This window comes from Papio anubis, chromosome X (assembly GCF_008728515.1).
Source record: "Papio anubis isolate 15944 chromosome X, Panubis1.0, whole genome shotgun sequence".
NCBI classification, from domain to species: domain Eukaryota; kingdom Metazoa; phylum Chordata; class Mammalia; order Primates; family Cercopithecidae; genus Papio; species Papio anubis.
The window spans coordinates 80647480-80668665 of NC_044996.1; the positions used below are offsets into that span (position 1 = coordinate 80647480).

Genomic DNA, 21186 nt, shown 5'->3' on the forward strand with positions numbered 1-21186 from the left:
CCTCAAATGAAGAGCTTGGCCAGGGAGGAAAAAGCAGCACAGTTCATGGTTTGAGGTGACCAGAGTTCAGGTAAGGAGAGGTGATAGATGCTGAATGGATGGGCATGACCAAAAGCTAGAAGGATTTAGGGAATGGCTCAAGCATAGGGTGCAATTAGTTGTATAAGAAAAAGATAATATTGGAATCTATGTGATTAGTTGGAATCCAGAACATAACTAGAGTCATTATTGTTAAAAATATTCTTCCCGGCCGGGCGCAGTGACTCATGCCTGTAATCCCAGCACTTTGGGAGGCCGAGGTGGGTGGATCATGAGGTCAAGAGATCGAGACCATCCTGGCTAACATGGTGAAACCCCATCTCTACTAAAAATACAAAAAATTAGCCGGGCGTGGTGGCAGGCGCCTGTACTCACAGCTATTTGGGAGGCTGAGGCAGGAGAATGGCATGAACCTGAGTGGTGGAGCTTGCAGTGAGCCGTGATCATGCCACTGCACTCCAGCCTGGGTGACAGAGTGAGACTCCGTCTCAAAAAAAAAAATATATATATATATATAGCATATATATATTATATATATGCTATTTATATATTTTATATATACATATAAAATATATACATAAAATTTTTAAATATATATATTTTATATATATATATTTTCCTAGACAGTAAACTAAGGAAACTTTTTGAAATTGTTTTGTTTAGATCTCAGTGAAATTTGGGAACTGATATTGGTAGCTGGGAAGTAATTTGACAGCTTTGGAATACTGTGACTATGACAAACGTGAAATTGGTATGTGTGATAAGTTATTAATGCCACCACTAGAATTAAAGTTGACTATAGATCATAATTTTGGTAAGAATGCAGTTTAGTATCAAATAGATTTTTCCTTGGGCTGTGTCCAGTATACTGTGATGAATTTTTTGTCTATTTGTAATTAGAAAATTGGAGCTTAAGAAAATGTATTGATGCCGGGCATAGTGGTGTGCGCCTATAGTCCCAGTTACTCAGGAGACTGAGGCAGTAGGATGACTTGAGCCCAGGAATTCGAGGCTGCAGTGAGCTATGATTGCACCACTCCACTCCAGGCTGGGTGACAGAGTGAGAACTCATCTCTAAAAACATGTATTGACTTTTTGGAATGACCTTTTTATATTCTTTTCCAGGACCATTTGCAATCCACAATATATAGAGGACTACTTGGGATCTGCTTTAGTGTGAGGGTTCCATCTTAATTACCCTAGCTACATTTGATATAATTTTATCTCTGTATAAATAAGATACATAGCTAGAAGCATGGAAGAGAAAATGTAAAGCAAAAATGAGAGTGAATCAGAGGTGTAGAGTTCCAGTTATGAAACTCTAAGAATATTAATTGCCGTGATGATAATCTGGCACATATTGAGTTCTGGCTACCATTTGTTACAGGATAAAAGAACATTGGACTAGTTGGATACTGAGGTGCATAATTGCTGGCAATGGAGTGGAGGAGAGGAGCTGATCAGCCGGAAAGGAGCCTTATAGCTGTTTCTATACTAGTACTTTATATTTGATATTGGTTGACAACAGCAGAAAAATTATTTATCACCGTGCTGGGGACTTATTAAATTGATTTCTACTCTGAAATAATATGGAAGAATTTAATGGTTACTCTTAGAGATGTAATATTTCTTTATTTTTCATTCTAGCAACCATCAGAAAAAAAAAATCACAAAAAATATATTGCTTGTACAGTCCTCTGTCATTTGTGACCTGGGATATTGTGCTCTCGGGCCCCCAGAATTCCAGTTTATGAGGCAATCTGTGTCATTCTGGTTTAGCCAGGTGAGTAGTCCCCCGGCTCTGTAGAAAAGAACAAGAAAGAAAAAGAACAAAAAAAGGGGAATGTGGAAAAATATAGATATGAATCTTAGACCCTAGAGGACAAGTTAAGGCCTGGGTTACAAGCGGCAAAACAGAGAGGAGGCCCCAGGGGTTATGGACACAGTCAGTAGAGTGGTAGTCATGAATTATAAAAACTGAGAACTAGGAGAACTAAGCCTGTGTGGGGACCTGGCTTGAGTTAAAAAATGAAGAAGCTTACAGGAAGCAAGGTTAAATAGAAAGAAAGTATGCTTTCAAGTTAAAACGAATAGAAGGCCAGGCACGGTGACTCACACCTGTGATCCTAGCACTCTGGGAGGCCAAGGTGAGAGGATTGCTTGAGGTCAGAAGTTCGAGACCAGCCTGGATAATATAATGAGACCCTGTTTCTAAAAAAAAAAAAAAAATTAATTAGCTGGAAATGATGGTGCACTAATGTAGTCCCAGCAACTTGGAAGGCTGAGGCTGGAGGATTTCTTGAGCCCAGGAGTTTCAGGTTGCAGTGAGCTATGATGGCACCACTGCACTCCAGCCGGGGCAGTAGAGTGAAAATATCTATGAATATCTATCTGTCTCAAAAAACAAAAAGTCACAAAAAACTAAAAATACTAAAAATGGATAGAAGTTTAATTATAGGCCAGGCATGGTGGCTTGTGCCTATAATCCCTGCAATTTGGGAGACTGAGGTGGGAGGATCACTTGAGCCTAGGAGTTTGAGATCAGCCTGGGCAACATAGAGAGACCTTGTCCCTGCAATAACTAACTAACTAAATAAATAAATAGAAATTGAATTATGATGACTTATCCTTTTCTAATGAAATATTGGCTATATAGAGATACCAATCATATTTTAAAGGTTTCTTGGCTGCCTCCGTTGCCGCCATCATGCCAGCCCCTTGGGTCTCCACAAGGCCGGGTGATGCTCCAGAATGGGAGACAAGCCAATTTGGGAGCAGGTTGGATCCAGCTTCATTCAACATTACTACCAGTTATTTGATAACGATAGAACCCAATTAGGTGCAATTTACATTGATGCATCATGCCTTACGTGAGAAGGACAACAGTTCCAGGGGAAAGCTGCCACTGTGGAGAAGTTGTCTAGCCTTCCGTTCCAGAAAATCCAGCATTAGCCCACGCCAGATGACTGCATCATCAGCATGGCTGTGGGGTCAGCTTAAGGCGGATGAAGACCTCATCATGGGGTTCCACCAGATGTTCCTGTTAAAGAACGTCAACGATGCTTTCACCAATGACATGTTCAGGCTTGCCCTGCACAACTTCGGTTGACCTCCTCTCAGCCAGGCACTCATACTGTTTCCTCCTCCCTCCTCTTCCCAATACTATTCCCACTCTTCCAGATGCTCCAAATGTCATGCACAAATGAGCAGGGCTGTGGCGGGAGTGGGCTCAGTGCGCTGCTGCCACCAAGGTGTTGTGCATGATGTTTGGACACTAGACTAGTTGCTTCTGACGGGAAAAGTTTGTGTTGTACCAGCGCATGCCTTGGAAAGACTTAAGTAATGCAAAAGGTTGTCCTTTTTTTCTTTAAATCTGTGGAGCAGTTGCTCTAGTAACCCAAAGAAGGGAAGGAGAAAGCAGCTGCCTCACCGCCCAGACATTGATTTGTTCAGATGATACAATGAAACCACAAGAGTTTTATTAACAACAAAAAAAAGATCTCTTTAATATTTAATAGTTGAAAGAATGAATCCTGGCTTTCCTATGTACTAGCTGCCTGATCATGGAAATATTATTTACTTTCTCCAAACTTCAGTTTCTTCATCTATCAAGTGGATTAATACTTACTGTAAGAATTAAATGAAAAAAACTAAACCACACAACACGATGGCTGGCACATACTTAGAGCTCAATAGTCACTATTATTAGGCAGTGGAAAGCAGAGTTAATGAGATGGAAGTTGAATCATGTGATGGATTATTCTTCACAGATAGGTATGCAATTAATTATTTCTTGTCAGAGCAGCTTACGAAAGTTTAAGGGTCAGAGCTTCTTGGACATCAGGCTATAATGAATGCAAATTAGGCTCATTTGAAGAAAGGTAATTCCCTTTTGTTTTCTGAGTTTGTAAGAAATTAGATATTCTGTATATTTTCTCTGATGGTTAATTTTAGATGTCAACTTGACTGGATTAAGGAACACCTAGAATCCTGGTAAAGCATTATTTTAGAGTGTATCTGTGAGGGTGTTTCCGAAAGAGATGATTGTGTGAGTCTGAGTGGACTAGGTGGGGAAGATTTGCCCTTAGTGTGGGCAGGCATCATCCAATCTGTTAGGGACCTGTAGAGAACAAAAAATGAGAAAAAGGCAAATGTGTTGATTTATCTGCTGGAGCTGGGATACATTTGTCTCCTGCTTTGGGCAACAGAACTCTGGTCTCCCCGGTCTTTGGACTCCAGAACTTACACCAGTGCTCCCTGCCTAACCTTCGGTTCTCAGGCCTCTGGCCTCAGACTGAGAGTTACACGCCATTGGCTTCCCGATTTCTGAGGCCTTCAGACTTGGACTGAGCCATGCTCTCAGCATCCCAGGGTCTCCAGCTTGCAGATGACCTGTTGTGGGATTTCTCAACCTCTATAATCATGTGTGCCAATTCCCCTAATAAATTCCCTCTCATATATCTATCTATATGTATCCTATTGGTTCTGTCTCTCTAGAGAACTCCGACTAATATACTTTCCTTCCAGAATAGTACTTTTAACAGTAGCATTCTTTTTATTATTATTATTATTTTTTAGACAGAGTTTCACTTTTGTTGCCCAGGCTGGAATGCAATGGTGCAATCTTGGCTCACTGCAACCTCTGCCTCCCGGGTTCAAGTAATTCTCCTGCCTCAGCCTCCAGAGCAGCTGGGATTACAGGCATGCGCCACCATGCCCGGCTAATTTTGTATTTTTAGTAGAGACAGAGTTTCTCCATGTTGGTCAGGCTGGTCTCAAACTTCTGACCTCAGGTGATCCACCTGCCTCAGCCTCCCAAAGTGCTGGGATTACAGGCGTGAGCCATCATGCCCAGCCAACATTAGCATTCTTAGTATTTACCATTAGTATTTTTAATGTTTTTGTTTGACTCAAATCTTGAATTTTTTGGAAAATAGTAAAACGATGGACAGGTTAGGTAGACAGACCATGCTAGTTTAAAACAGAGAAGATGGTAAAGTATAAAAGATAGCTGGGCATGGCAGCATGCACCTGTAGTCCCAGCTACTCAGGAGGCTGGAGTGGGAGGATCACTTGAGACCAGTAGTTTGAGGCCAGCCTGGGCAACATAGTGAGACCCCATCTCTAAGAAAAAAAAGTTTCCTCCTTAATCAGTTCAGATCACCTTTTGGATATAAGTCATTAGGTTATTTGTCTGGGTAGAGTAAAGCAGGCTGCCGGGAGTTGAAGCATCACAGGGAGACTAAAGAAGAGGTACTAAAGAGGCTCTTTAGACGGCTTATTAAAGTTAAGGAGGAGGAGTTAGGCCTCTCAGTCTAGATAGCAAGGAAAGGGATGGACTGGTGTTTTGTTTGTTTGTTTGAGACAGAGTCTTGCTCTGTTGCCCAGGCTAGAGTGCAGTGGCGCCATCTTGGCTCACTGCAACCTCCACCTCCCAGGTTCATGCTATTCTCCTGCCTCAGCCTCCTCAGTAGCTGGGACTCCAGGTGTCCACCACCATGCCCAGCTAATTTTTTGTATTTTTAGTGGAGATAGGGTTTCACCGTGTTAGCCAGGATGGTCTCAATCTCCTGACCTCGTGATCCGCGCACCTCAGCCTCCCAAAGTGCTGGGATTACAGGCGTAAGCCACCGCTTCTGGCCATACACTTTATTTTTTAGAGAAGTTTTAGATTAACAGCAAAATTGAGCAGAAAGTATAGAGAGTTCCCATATACTTCCTGTCTACACATGCACAATCTCTTTTACTATCAACATCCCATACCACAGTGGTATATTTGTCACAATCAATGAGCCATCATTACCACCCAAGGTCTATAGTTTACATTAGGGGTCACTCTTGGTATTATACATTCTGTGGGTTTCAACAAATGTTTAGTGACATGTATCTACCATTACAGTATCATACAGAATAGTTTCACTGCCCTAAAAACCCTCTGTGCTCCACCTATTCATCCCTCTCCTCCCAATCCCTGGAAGCCACCATAGTCATCATGATGTACAATAGATCTCCTGGCCAGGCGCAGTGGCTCACAACCATACTCCCAGCACTTTCGGAGGCTGAGGCTGGTAGATCACTTGAGGTCAGGAGTTTGAGACCAGCCTGGCCAACATGGTGAAACGCTGTCTCTACTAAAAACAGAAAACTTAGCCAGGGACAGTGGCTTGGGTTTGTGATCCCAGCAACTTGAGAGGCCAAGGCAGTAAGATCACTTGAGACCAGGAGTGTGAGGCTGCAATAAGCTATGACTGTCACTGTACTCCAGTCTTGGCAACAGAACAAGACCCTGTCTCTAAAATAAATAAATAAATAAATAAATAAATAAATAAATAAAATAAAGCGGTTAAAATGGTGAATTTTACCTTAATTTAAAAACCACTCTTTTGTCTCTCTGTTATTTACAGAATAAAACTCTTTAACAAGCCAGGCGTGGTGGCTCATGCTTGTAATTCCAGCGCTTTGGGAAGCTGAAGTAGGAGGATTAGTTGAGGCCAGGGGTTGGAGACCAGCCTGGGTGACAGAATGAGACGCTATCTGTACTAAATAAATAAATAAATAAATACTGCACACCTCTAGTTTTAGTGCCTTGGGAAGCTGAGATGGGAAGATCACTTGAGCCTAGGAGTTGGAGGTTCCGGTGAGCTATGATTGCGCCACTGTACTCCAGCCTGTCTCTGAAAAACAAAGCAAAACAAAACAAAGCAACTCTTTAACTTGGCATGCAAAGCCCCACCTGTGTCTCTAGTCTCATTATTCACATGTATCTCCTTTCACAAATATTCTAGACATATTGAAAGTAAAACTTCTTTTCTGTATCCCTGTGTCTTTACATATCCTGTTCCCTGTGCCTAGAATTACCAGTATTCTACTCACTTGGCAAATTTATAATCACTTTAGAAAATCCTGCTAAAATAACCTAAGTTGGGTTTGGTAACACACCTGTAATCTCAGCTACCCAGGAGGCTGAGGCAGGAGGATCACTTGAGGCCAGGAGTTTAAGACCAGCTTGGCAAGGCAGTGAGACCTTCATCTCTGAAAAAAAAAAAAAAAAAAAAAAAAATTAGCTGGCTGTGGCGGTGCACACCTATAGTTGCAGCTATTTGGGAGGCTGAAGTAGAGGACCTCTTGAGCCCAGGACTTTGAGGCTGCAGTGAACTATGATTTCACTATATGAAATCGTATGATTTCATATGATATGATTGTGCCACTATACTCCAGCCTGGGCAACAGAGTGAGATACTGTCTCTAAAAACAAAATTAAATAAATAATAAATAAAATAAAATGTTACCCTCACATGAAGCTTTTCTTAGCTTTTTCTGGGACACTTAGTTGCTTTCTGATCTATATTCGCACAGCACTTTATTCATATTTCTCTTCTGTCACTTAGCTGAATTGTTTTGTAACCTGTCAGTTAACATATCTATTTCCCATTTGATCGGTGGCTTTTAAACTTTTTTAGAGGTCATAGATTATGTACTACAAACTGTGGACTCTGTCTAGAAAAATACACATATATGTATATATTTACACAGTTGTTTGTGAGGTTCATGAACCTCCCAAAGGACATGCACAGACTCTTCACCTGCATTAGAATCACTAGGAATGCTTGTTTATAAAGCAACCTGAGTTACTGAATCAGAATCTTTTGAGGGTAGCCCTCAAATACCTTGAACAATCCCACCAGGTAATTATTTTATTCACTAGGCTTCAAGAACCACTGTCCTAGCTTAAGGACCCCCATGGTAGACAGTGAGTTCTTGAGGGCAGAGAGTAGATATTATTGATCTTTAGATCTTATCAATCCTAAAATCTCATTGATCTTTGGATCTTGTTGATCCTAAGATCTCACCGTGTAATAGAGACCAGGATAAGAAAGAGATCATTTTTAGCCATGGTGATCAGAAAAGATAGCAACAGGAGATGAGAATTACCTGCCCCACAGAAAACAGGTTTTCAGTAGGTTGAGATGAAGTAGTGGAAAACATTGTAGGCACAGAGATTGGCAGCAGCAAAGGAGAGAGGCTAGAAAATGCTATGTACATCCATCGAACCAGTAGGATAGTAGGAAATAAGGTCAGAGAGGAGGTTTATTTAGTCATTAACTATCCATCCCCTCCCAACACACTATGTGCTAGATATTATGCAACACATTGAGAGTAAATATATGAATAAGACATGGCTTTTGCTCTTCAGGAATAGGAGCAATCTAGTAGCAGGGGAAATAAACAAAATGTTTGGGTTTTATGTTTGGGTTGTTTCTACCTTTTCACTACTGTGAATAGTGCTTCTATGAACATATGTTTTCAAGGTTTTGTTTGAATATTTGTTTTCAATCTCTTGGGCATATACCTAGGACTGGAATTGCTGGGTCATATGGTAATTCTATATTTAACATTTTGGGAAACCACCAACTTTAGTTTCCTTTAATCTGGAACATATTCCTTAGCCTTTCTTTGTCATTCATGGCATTGATATTTTTGAAGAACATAAGTCAGTTTTTTTTAGAATGTCCCTCATTTTGGATTTGTCTGATATTTCCATGCAATTTAATTCAAGTTAAGCATTTTCAGTAGGAATATTACAGGAGTAATTTGTGTCCTTCTCAGTGCATAATATCAGGAGGCACATAATATTTATTTGTGCCATTACTGGTGATATTAATGTTGATTACGAGTTGGTTAAAGAAAGATCTGCCAGTTTTCTACATTCTCAAGGTACTATTCTTCCCTTTGCAAGTAATAAATACCTTTGAAGAAGATATTTTAAGAATATCTTGTTTCTCATCAAACTTTCACCCACTAGTTCTAGCATTCATTGATGATACTTGCCTAAAACAAGTATTACTATGCTGTTTGTAAAATATTGCACAATAAGGTGTTTTTCTTTGTGGTATCTGACCTTTACTTCATGCTTGGATTGGGAATGTTGTGACTAAATTTACCTTTTGGAGAAGATACACATCAATCAGCAGCTAACTATATGCTAGTCTAAGTGACACATAGGCACTTAGAGAGAAACAAAGAAATGAACATGTAACAATTAGTGTAGGGGGTAGCATATACATAATTTATCTCCTAAGTTCTTTTTGCCCTGAGTTCATTGGCATTAATGTCACATCATTGTTGTATCGAATTCATTTGGAAATTACTCATTAATATATTTTTACCTTAATAAATCCTTAATTGAAACACTCAATATTTTTACACAGTAAGTTTTTCATGACGTCATACCTACCACACATAGCACATCACACAGATAGACATGAGAGCACATGGATTCTTGGTAGTTTTAATGAAAACTCTGAATCCCACTGCACAGTGCTGCGTCCCACTAATAGTGTGTAGACTGTTGGTCGAGAGTAAGATTGAAAGTGCTAAGGAGATAGTGGTATCAAAGCTAAGGGAGGTGAAAGTTCTAAGGTAGAAAAAGTTGAATAGGATCAAATGCTGCAGAGGTCAACTAGTTATTTCATTATACTTGAAAATGCTCATGAAATTTGGCTTTTTTTTTTTTTTTTTTTTTTTTTGAGACGGAGTCTGGCTCTGTTGCCCAGGCTGGAGTGCAGTGGCCGGATCTCAGCTCACTGCAAGCCCCGCCTCCCGGGTTCACGCCATTCTCCTGCCTCAGCCTCCCGAGTAGCTGGGAGTACAGGCGCCCGCCACCTCGCCCGGCTAATTTTTTTTTGTATTTTAGTAGAGACGGGGTTTCACCGTGTTAGCCAGGATGGTCTCGATCTCCTGAACTCGTGATCCGCCCGTCTCGGCCTCCCAAAGTGCTGGGATTACAGGCTTGAGCCACCGCGCCCGGCGAAATTTGGCTTTTAAGCACAATTGGTGACCTTCTTGAGCAGTATAATTGGAATGGTATGGTTCAGAAACCAGTTTATAGTGGCTGGAAGAGGAAGGCAAGCACAACCGTAAAGAAAATTATTGATAACCTTGAAAAAATTGTAAGTAGTAAAAAATACCAAAACACCATAAACAAAGTGAAAAAAGCCAAACTCATGAAAAATACTTTTGATTTCCAGGCAATTTTCAGATTTCAAAATTGTAGATAAGGAATTGAAGACGTGTACAACCTTCTTGGAAAGCAGCTGGGCATATACAGTTAGGTGTTGGTTAGTGACGGGGATACCTTCTAAGAAATGCATTGTTAGACAATTTGTTCCTTTTGCAAACATCATAGTGTATTTACACAAACCTAGGTGGTATAGCTCACTACACATCTAGGCTATATGACATAGCCTCTTGCTCCTAGGCTACAAACCTGTACAGCATGTTACTACATTGAATACTGTAGACAATTGTAACACATGGTAAGTATCTGTGTAACTATGTTCAGATACATTTATATTTAAACATAAAAAAGTACAGTAAAATAATGGTAATATAATTTTATGGGAACATCATTGTATATGTAGTCTGTCGTTGACCAAAATATAGTTATGTGGCTCATTACTATATAGTAAAGTTGAAGATATCTACCTCTCAACTAAGTAATTCCATTCCTAGTACAAAAGGACCCATATAAGAGTGTGCATTGCAATATTGCTTGTAGTAGTGAGAAACTGGAAACACAAATGTCCATTAGTAAGTGAATGAATGAATAAATAAATGATGGTATATTCATATGAAAGGACTTTTTGTTCAAGTTAGTTTAAAATGAATGAACTATAGCTATAGGTATAAACATGGAAAGATCTCAATATGAAGAAACAAAAAAACCAAGTTGTGATGTAATATGTATAATATGATATTATGGATATAAAACTAAACCACACCAAAACTTAGTCACTTAAAACAACATTTTATGTATGTACATTTAGAGACAGAGTCTTGTTCTGTCACGCAAGCTAGAGTGCAGTGGCATGATCACTGCTCACTGCAGCTTCGACCTCCCGGGCTCAAGCTATCCTCCCACCTCAGCCTCTCGAGTAGCTGAGACCATAGACGTGCGTCACCTTGCCCAGCTAATTTTTTATTTTTTATTTTTTGTAGAGACGAAGTCTTGCTATGTTGCCCAGGCTGGTCTTGAACTCCTGAGTTCAAGCGATCCTCCCACCTTGGCCTCCCAAAGTGCTGGGATGACAGGAGTGAGCCACTGCACTGGCTTCATTTATTTGATTTGCTCAAAATTCTGTAGATGATTAAAATTCTGAGTGTAGACTCAGTTGGGCGTTTCTTCTCTTGGTCTTGCCTAGGCTGTCTGTGGCAGTCAGCTGTCAAGTTGGTGGGGGCTGGATGACCTAAGATGACCTCACTCACACATCTGGCAGTTGGCAGGCTATTAGCCACAGTGCCCACAGTGGCCTCTCCAGAAGGTTTGGACCTGTTCATGTGGTGGCAGCATTTCAAAAGGGCAAGCCTTAATGTACAAGTGCTTTTCGAGCCTCTGTTTGCATCACATCTGTAGATATCCTGTTGTCCAAAGCAAATCACATGACCAATACCGAAGGTATGGGTTCTGGTAAGAATGATTCACTGGGAGTCATTACTCACATCTTGTGTAGTGTGTAGACTGTCAGTCAAGAGAGAGATTCAGAGCACTAAGGAGACAGTGGTGTCGAAACTAAGGGAGGTGAAAGTTCTAAGGTAGAAAAAAATGAATAGGATCAAATGCTGCAGAGGTCAACTAGTTATTACATATATGGAAATGAGAAATACCAAAATCTGAATAGTGACTAACTCTGGGGAAGGAGGAAGAGGGATGGGAATGGGATAGGTACACATAATGCTTACTCTATCAATAATGTTTTACCTCTTTAAAAAATAGGAAAGAAATTTGACAAAATGTCAGCTGTGTTTTGTTTTGTTTTGTTTTGTTTTGTTTTGTTTTGAGATGGAGTTTCGCTCTTGTTGCCCAGACTGGAGTGCAATGGCGCGATCTTGACTCACCACAACCTCTGCCTCCCAGGTTCAAGCAATTCTCCTGTCTCAGCCTCCCGAGTAGGTGGGATTACGGGCATGTGCCACCACACCCGGCTGATTTTGTATTTTAAATAGAGCCAGGGTTTCTTCATGTTGGTCAGGCTGGTCTCAAACTCCTGACCTCAGGTGATCCACCCGCCTCGGCCTCCCAAAGTGCTGGGATTACAGGCATAAGCCACCGTGCCCAGCCAAAATGTCAGTTTCTAATAAACTGAGTTGTAGGTACATGGGTTTTTATTATATTATTCTCTACCCTTTTTTGTTTGCTTAAAGTATTTCTAAATTTCAGAAAAGCAAATGGGAGGTGTGGAAATGCAGACTAACCTTTAAAGAAGTTTGGCAAAGGGAAAGAGTAATAGGGAAAGCAGACTATAGCTAGCATGGTTGAAGGAATGCGATTTTTTTTAAAAGATGGGCAAAGACTTGAGAACACTAATAAGTTAAAGAGAAGATGTCAGTAGAATAGGCTATGAGAGAAAGTTAATTCAAGAAGTACATTTTAGAGGGAAGCTTATTGATCAATTCCTCTGCTGATCACTTCATATAAATTCACTTAGTATATGAAAGGAGATTTTTATGAAACACTGTCAAAATTGCTAGCATTAGGCAAGGTCGTGGAGAAAAGGCAATGCTTATACACTGCTGGTGGGAGTGTAAATTGTGGAAGACAGTGTGGCAATTCCTCAAAGAACTAAAAACTGAAATACCATTTGACCCAGCAATCCCACTACTGGGTATATACCCAAAACAATAAAGGCACATTTATGCATATGTTCACTGCAGCACCATTCACAATAGCAAAGACATGGAATCAACCTAAATGCCCATCAATGGTAGACTTGATAAAGAAAATGTGGTGGCCAGGTACAGTGGCTCACGCTTGTAATCCCAGCACTCTGGGAGGCGGAGGCGGGTGGGTCACCTGAAGTCAGGAGTTCGAGACCAGCCTGACCAACATGGTGAAACTCTGTCTCTACTAAAACACAAAATTGGCCAGGCATGGTGGCAGGTGCCTGTAATCCCAGCTACTCAGGAGGCTGAGGCAGGAGAATCGCTGGAACCTGGGAGGCAGAGGTTATGGTGAACCAAGATCACGCCATTGCATTCCAGCCTGGGCAACAGAGTGAGACTTCATCTCAAAAAAAAAAAAAAAAAAAAGAAAGGAAGAAAATGTGGTACGTATACACCATGGAGTACTACACAGCCATAAAAAAGAACAAGATCATGTCCTTTGCAGGAACATGGATGGAGCTGAAGGCCACTATCCTTTGCAAACTAAGGCAAGAACAGAAAACCAAACACTGCATGTTCTCACTTATACGTAGGAGCTAAACAATGAGAACACATGGACACATAGAGGGAAACAACAGACTCTGAGTTCTACTTGAGGGAGGAGGATGGGAGGATGGAGAGGTTTACGGAAAAAAAACAACTGTTGGGTACCATGCTTAGTACCTAGGTGACGAAATAATCTGTACAACAAACCCTTGAGTCACGAGGTTACCTATATAACAAACCTGTACATCTACCTCAAACCTAAAATAAAAGTTAAAATATTAAAAAAAGAATTTTTTTTGCTTTAAGTTCTGGGATACATGTGCAGAACGTGCAGGTTTTTTACATAGGTACACAGGTGCCATGGTGGTTTGCTGCACCCGTCAACCCGTCATCTGGGTTTGAAGTCCCGCATGCGTTGGGTATTTGTCCTAATGCTCTCCCTCTCCCTGCCCCCTAACCCCCGACAGGCCCGGGTGTGTGATGTTCCCCTCCCTGTGTCCATTTGTTCTCATTGTCCAACTCCCACTTGTGAGTGAGAACATGCAGTGTTTGGTTTTCTGTTCCTGTGTTAGTTTGCTGAGAATGATGGTTTCCAGCTTCATCCATGTCCCTGCAAAGGACATGAACTCATTCTTAAAAAAAGAAATTTTGTACATACATTTAAATAATAATACTTACAAACCTGTTTATTAATAATGTAAGATATTAAAGTTACTATGCAAATAGTAAGGCAGTATAAATAAAAACAAAGTCTGAAACACAATTTTTACAAATTGCCAGCATTTACTGCTCGTAGTTGAACGAATAATGAAAGGACACTGTATTAGTCCGTTCTCATGCTGCTAATAAAGACATACCTGAGACTAGGTAATTTATAAAGGAAAAAAGTTTAATGGACTCACTGTTCAGCATGGCTGGGGAGGCCTCAGGAAACTTGCAATCATGATGGAGGGGAAAGCAAGTATGTCCTTCTTCACATGGTAGCAGCAAGTAGAAGTGCAGAGCAAAGGTGGGAAAAAGCCCCTTATAAAACCATCAGATCTCATGAGAACTCACTCACTATCATGAGAACAGGATGGGGGAAATCGCCCCCATGATTCAATTACCTCCACTTGGTCTCTCCCAGGACACATGGGGATTATGGGAACTACAATTCAAGATGAGATTTGTGTGGGGACACAGCCAAACCATATCAGACACAGTCAGAAGAAAAAGCAAGGCAACAAACAAAAGGCTACTTACTGCCAGAGAGAGGTTTCAAAATTCATTTATATAGTGAACATTTATTGAGCACTTACAATGTGCTAAACACACTGAGATACAAAGATTGGTTAAGCCTGCCTTCCTTCCTTCCTTCCTTCCTTCCTTCCTTGCTTCCTCTCTTTCCTTCTTTCTTTTGAGACCAATCTCACTCTTATTGCCCAGGCTGGAGTGCAGGGGCACCATCATAGCTCACTACAGACTCGAACTCCTAGGCTCAAGCAGTCCTCCCACCTCAGCCGCCCCAGTAGCTGGGACTACAGGCACACACCACCACGCCCGGCTGCAAGATTTTATCTCTATCACCATGTATCCTACATCTAGTGGGGGATGATATTGTGTAAACAGAAATATTACATTCTAGGGTGGTAACTGCCATTGCAGAGTGGTGAACAGAGTGCTATGGGAACACAGAGAACAGAACAATCAACTATGTATAATACACATTGCCTGTAGCATAGTGGTTAAAAGTTCAGGTTTTGAATACCTATATTTAAATCCCACCATTTAGTAGATGACAATGTTATTTAGCCCCTTTAAATCTCAGCTTTTTCATCTGTAAAATGATAATAGTAGTTATCTCACAGAATTGATTGAGGATTAAAATAAGCTAATGAACATAAATTGCTTAGCAAAACTTCTTGATAAATAACAGCTAGTTTGTCTTTCCCAAGAAGACACATACTAAAGGATAAGTAGGACATTGTCAGGTGAGGAAGATGTGCAGCGTTAGGGAGAAGGGATAGTTAAAGCAAAAGCAAAAACTTCTAGCTTAGGAACATGGCTTGCGATTGTGAATGAGAATGTAATTCAAGAATTTAATAAATTGTGGCAGTAGAGAAGATAAGTCTGATTTTAGACTAGTGGAGCTTAGGGTACCTGTTTGTAACCTGTATGTAAAGATGCTTAATTGTAATTTGGAAATACAAATCTGGAGCTTAAGCAAGAGTTCGAGGCAATTATTACAAATTTTGCAATCTATCATTGTATAGATGATAGTTGAAGCTGTGTAAGTAGATAAACTTTGTTCCAGGTGGTGTAAGAAGATAAGAGACTAGGACATAACCCTAGGGAATCCCAATGAATAAGTGTGGAACAGAAGAGGGAAATCTGACAGGGAAAGGTAAGAAAAAAAAAATGAAGAGACAGTAGTGTCATTTCTTCCCATTTCACTCCTTTCTTCCCAGAGGCCAAGAAGAAGAACTTCTGGGAAATAAGAGCAACCAATCACCCTAGGCTGTGTAAATATCGGCCAGTAAGTTCAGCAACTAGGAAGCTTTCCTTTAAAGTTTGTTGGAGTCATGGCAGAAGGCAGACTGCAGCAAATTGAACAAATGGAAAGGGGGAAAAGACCGTGGTTGTAGATTAATTGTTCCAGAAATCTGGCTATGAAAGGAAGGAGGTAGAAAGGATGGTAGTTTGTAACGAGATAGGGGAGAAATAGTGTTTTAACTTGGTTTTAGAATGGAGAAACGTTAAGCATGTCTATAGGTGGTAAGAAAATATGGAAAATAGAAGAGAAAGGGGATATTTGATGGAATCGGAGTCTAGAGAGACAATTTTCCTGATAGATTCTTTTGGTTACCACCACTTGTAAGTTGATTTAGGATGTTCAGAGTGTGGAACAAAGCCAGAGAAGACTCGAGAGGGGGTGAGACACAACAGAACAAAGCTTGGAGTCCTGTTCATTACTTCCTTTTATGTTCTAGAGAATGCTTATCATAGAGAACAATCAGTCTTTCTCTGGGTCTCCATTTACCCTGTTACTTTGCCCTAGAAGATGTTATTCATTTCCCCGACTGAAACAGATGGTAGAAAATGCAACTCAGCTTACTTACTATTAAAACAAACCATCTTTTTGGACTTTTATCATTTGGAATTTTCTTATAATAGTTATATTTATTTTAGAAATTTTAGATCATACAGATAAACAAAAAATAAAAGAAAACTGGTAGCCCTACTCCCCAGGAATAAGCAATATTAACATTTTGGTATATATTCTTTCAGTCTTTTTTCCCCTATCTGTAATAGGAGGAAAATATGCAAATGGCCAACCACCACTGAACCACTTCCATAAGGCTTCTGTCAGATTCCAAATAGTCCCAAGACTTCCATAGTACTTATGTAACAAGCCACACAGTGGATTGATTACTGTTATGTTATGTCCTCTGGGAGTTGCCAAGGAGGCTCACAGTTTCAATTTCTGTACATCCCAGATTTGAAAGCATATCCCTAACTATGTGTCTTAAGGATTTTAATTTTTTTCTTTCTTGCTACTGGATATGAGTGTCTAATAATTCTCACTGGGAATTGATTAGTGAGTAGGTATTGTCAGGTAAAATGATTAATGCTGTAATAAGTATGTAGGAAACTAAGAACTCAGAAAAAGAATTACTCATTTGAAATTTTAATAATAACTGTCATTTAAGAGATGAGATTAACTATCTGGAGAAGTGGTTTACAACTGTGTTGCTAATGAAAACATCGGAAATAATCAAGTTATCAAAGTGCAACTTTAGAACTGGGTGGTAACTTAAAAAAGCATTTCTGCCCTCCTTCAGCTGCAGGCATCTCAGCACAGAAAGAGACAGAGAGAGAGAGAGAGAGAGAGAGAGAGAGAGAGACTCTGTTTGTTTGGGGAAAAGTAAGGGCAGAGAAAAAGAGTCTCTGTCTGGTAATCCAGAGTATTCTTCCGGATTTGATCCAAGACCACCAAGGCAGTACCTCAATGAGTCTGCAAGAACCACAGCGTTACCGAGCTTGGGGTGCCCCCTAACGTAGATGTGACTACAGTGACCAAAAACTTAGATTACAACACACAAAGTCCCTTCGAATACCTGGAAAGTTTCCCAAGAAGGACGGGTATGAACAAGCCCAGACTACAAAGACTACTAAACACCTAACTTTTCAATACTTAGACACTGACGAACACGCACAAGCATGAAGACCATTTAGGAAAACATGATCTTCCCGAACGAACTAAATAAGGCACCAAGGACCAAACCTGGAGAGACAGAGATACGTGATCTTTCGGACAGAGAATTCGAAATAGTTGTTTTGAAGAAACTCAAGAAAATTCAAGATAACACAGATAAGGAGTTCAGAATCCTAACAGATAAATTTAACAAAGAGATTTAAATAATTAAAAAGTATCTAGCAGGAATTCTGGTGTTAAAAAATGTAACTGACATGCTGAAGAATGAATCAAAGTTTCTTAATTGCAGAATTGATCAAGCAGAAGAAAGAAATAATGAGCTTGAAGACAGGCCATTTGAAAATACATGGCTTGGCATAGTAGCTCATGTCTGTAATCCCAGCACTTCAGGAGGCTGAAGCAGGAAGATCTCTTGAGCCCAGGAGTTTAAGATCAGCCTGGGCAACATAATAAGGAATCATTTCTATAAAATTTTTTTAAATTAGCTGGGTGTGGTGGCATGTGTGCCTGTAGTCTTAGCTACTGAGGAGGCTGAGGCAGGAGGATCACTTGAATCTAGGAGTTCAAGGCTGCAATGAGCTATGATTGTGCCACTGCATGACAGCCTGGGTGAAAGAGCAAGACCCTGAAAAAAAAAAAAAAAAAAAAACCCACAGTCAGAGGAGACCAAAGAAAAAATAATAAAAAAGAATGAAGCACACTTACAAGATCTAGAAAATAGCCTCAAAAGGGCAAGTCTAAGAGTTATTGGCCATAAAGAGACGAGAGAGAGAGATAGGGGTAGAAAGTTTATTTAAAGGGACAATAACAGAGAACTTCCCAAACGTAGAGAAAGTTATCAATATTTGAATACAAGAGAGTTATAGAGCAGCAAGTAGATTGAACTGAAGTAAGACTATTATTTAATAATCAAACTTCCAAAGGTCAAGAATAAAGAAAGGATCCAGGCTAGGCACAGTGGCTCATGCCTGTAATCCCAGCACTTTGGGAGGCCAAGGTGGGTGGATCTCTTGAGGCCAGGAGTTCGAGACTAGCCTGGCCAACATGGTGAAACCCTGTCTCTACTAAAAATTAAAAAAAAATTAGCCAGATGTGGTGCCCTGTCCCTGTAGTCCCAGCCATTCAGGAGGCTGAAGCATGAGAATCGCTAGAACCTGGGAAGCAGAGGTTGCAGTGAGCCGAGACTGTGCCACTGCACTCCAGTCGGAGTGACAGAGGGAGACTCTGTCTCAAAAAATAATAATAATAAAATAAAAATAAAAGATACCAAAAGCAGCAAGAGAAAAGAAAGAAAAAAAAATACAATGGAGCTCCAATACATCCAGCAGCAGAGTTTTCAGTGGAAACCTTACAGGCTACAAGAGAGTGGCATGACATATTTAAAGTGTTGAAGGAAAAAAACTTTTACCCTAAAATAGTGTATCTGGCAAAAATATCCTTCAGATATGAAGGAGAAATAAAGACTTTTCCAGACAAACAAAAGCTGAGGGATTTCATCAACACCAGACTTATCTTACAAGAAATGGTAAAGGGAGTTCTTCAGTCTGAAAGAAAAATATACTAATGAGGAGTAAGAAATCATCTGAAGGTATAATACAAAACTCACAGGTAACAGTAAGTAAACAGAAAAACACAAAATATTATAACACTGTAATTGCAATGTATAAATACTCATATCTTGAATAGAAAGACTAAAAGATGAACCAATCAAAAATAATAACTATGACAACTTTTCAAGACATAGACAGTACAATAAAATATAAATAGAAACAACAAAAAGTTACACAGCTGGAGGATGAGGTTAAAGTGTAGAGTTTTTATTAGTTTTCTCTTTGCTTTTTTGTTAGTTACCTTGTTTGTTCCTGCAATTAGTGTTAAGTTGTCATCAGTTTAATAATAACATTGAATGTAAATGGACTCAACCCTCCAATCAAAAGACGCAGAGTGACTGAATGGATAAAAAAAGCAAGACCCAATGATCCGTTGCCTACAAGAAGCACACTTCACCTATAAAGACACGCATAGACTGAAAATAAAGGGATGGAAAAAGATATTCCTTGCCAATGGAAATCAAAAAGGAGGAGTAGCTATACTTCTGTCAGACAAAATAGATTTCAAGACAAAAACTATAAAGAGACAAAGGTCATTATATATATATAATATAAATATTACACATAAATATAAATATATATAAAGAGACAAAGAAGGTCATTCTATATAAAGAGACAAAGAAGGTCATTATATAGTGATAAATTCAGCAAGAGGATATAACAATTTTAAATATATATGCACCCAACACCAGAGCACCCTGTTATACAAAAGAAATATTATTAGAGCTAAAGAAAGAGATAGAACCCAGTACAATAATAGCTGTAGACTTCAACACCCCACTTTCAGCATTGGACAGATCATCCAGACAGAAAACCGACAAAGAAACATTAAACTTAATCTGCACTATAGACCAAATTGACCTAAAAGATATTTATAGAACATTTCATCCAATGGCTGCAGAATACACATCTTCTCATCAGCACATGGATTATCCTCAAGGACAGACTATATGTTAGGCCACAAAACAAGTCTTAAAACATTAAAAAAAAATTATTTCAAATACCTTCTCTGACCACAATGGAATAAAACTAGAAATCAATAACAAGAGGAATTTTGGAAACTATACAAACACATGGAAATCAAGTAACATACACTTAAATGACAAGTAGGCCAATAAGAAAAATGAGAAGAAAACTGAACAATTTCTTGAAACAAATGATAATGGAAGCACAACATACCCAAACCTATGGGACACAGTGAAAGCAGTACTAAGAGGGAAGTTTATAGCTATAACTACCTACGTCCAAAAAGTATTAGGTTGATGCAAAAGTAATTGCGATTTTTGCCATTGAACATAATGCCAAAAAGTAATGGTTTTTGCTTTCATGGCAAAAACCGCAATTACTTTTGCATCATCCTAGAAAAAACTTCAACCTAGTTCTAGTTGAAGAGATAAATGAACTTTTCTAGTTCTTTAACATGCATCATTAGGTTGTTTATTTGAAGAATAGAACCTAATGATGCATGATAGAGAACTAGAAAAACAAGAAAAAAAACCAAAATTAGTAGAAGAAAATAAATAGTAATGATGAGAGCAGAAATAAATGAAGTTGAAACAAATAAAACAATACAAAAGATCAATGAAATGAAAAGTTGTGTATTTTTTGGAAAAGATAAACAAGATTGACAAACCTTTAGCCAGACTAAGAACAGAAGAGAGATTATCCAAATAAATAAAATCACAGATGAAAAGGGAGATTTTACAATTGATACTGCAGAAATTCAAAGGATCATTAGAGGCCACTATGAGCAACTATATGCCAATAAGTTAGAAAACCTAGAAGAAATGAATAAATTCCTAGACATGTACACCTTCCCAAGATTGAACCATGAAGAAATCCAAAACCTGAACACACCAATAACAAGTAATGAGATCGAAGTTATAATAATAAGTCTCCCAGCAAAGATAACCCTGGGCCCAATGGCTTCACCGTTGAATTTTACCAAACATTTTAAGAAGAACTAATACCAATCCTATTCAAACTATTCCAAATAATAGAGGAGGAGGGAATATTTTCAAACTCAGTCTACAAGGCCAGTATTACCGTAATACCAAAACCAGACAAAGACACATCAGACAAAGAAAACTACAGGCCAGTATCCCTGATGAACATTAACATAAAAATTCTCAAGAA

At 39.4% G+C, this 21186-nt stretch overlaps 1 pseudogene; it reads left to right on the forward strand.

Annotated features, from left to right (window-relative positions):
• The first annotated feature begins 659 nt into the window (after window positions 1-659).
• LOC110742144 lies at window positions 660-4659 on the forward strand (annotated as a pseudogene).
• The last annotated feature ends 16527 nt before the right edge of the window (window positions 4660-21186 follow it).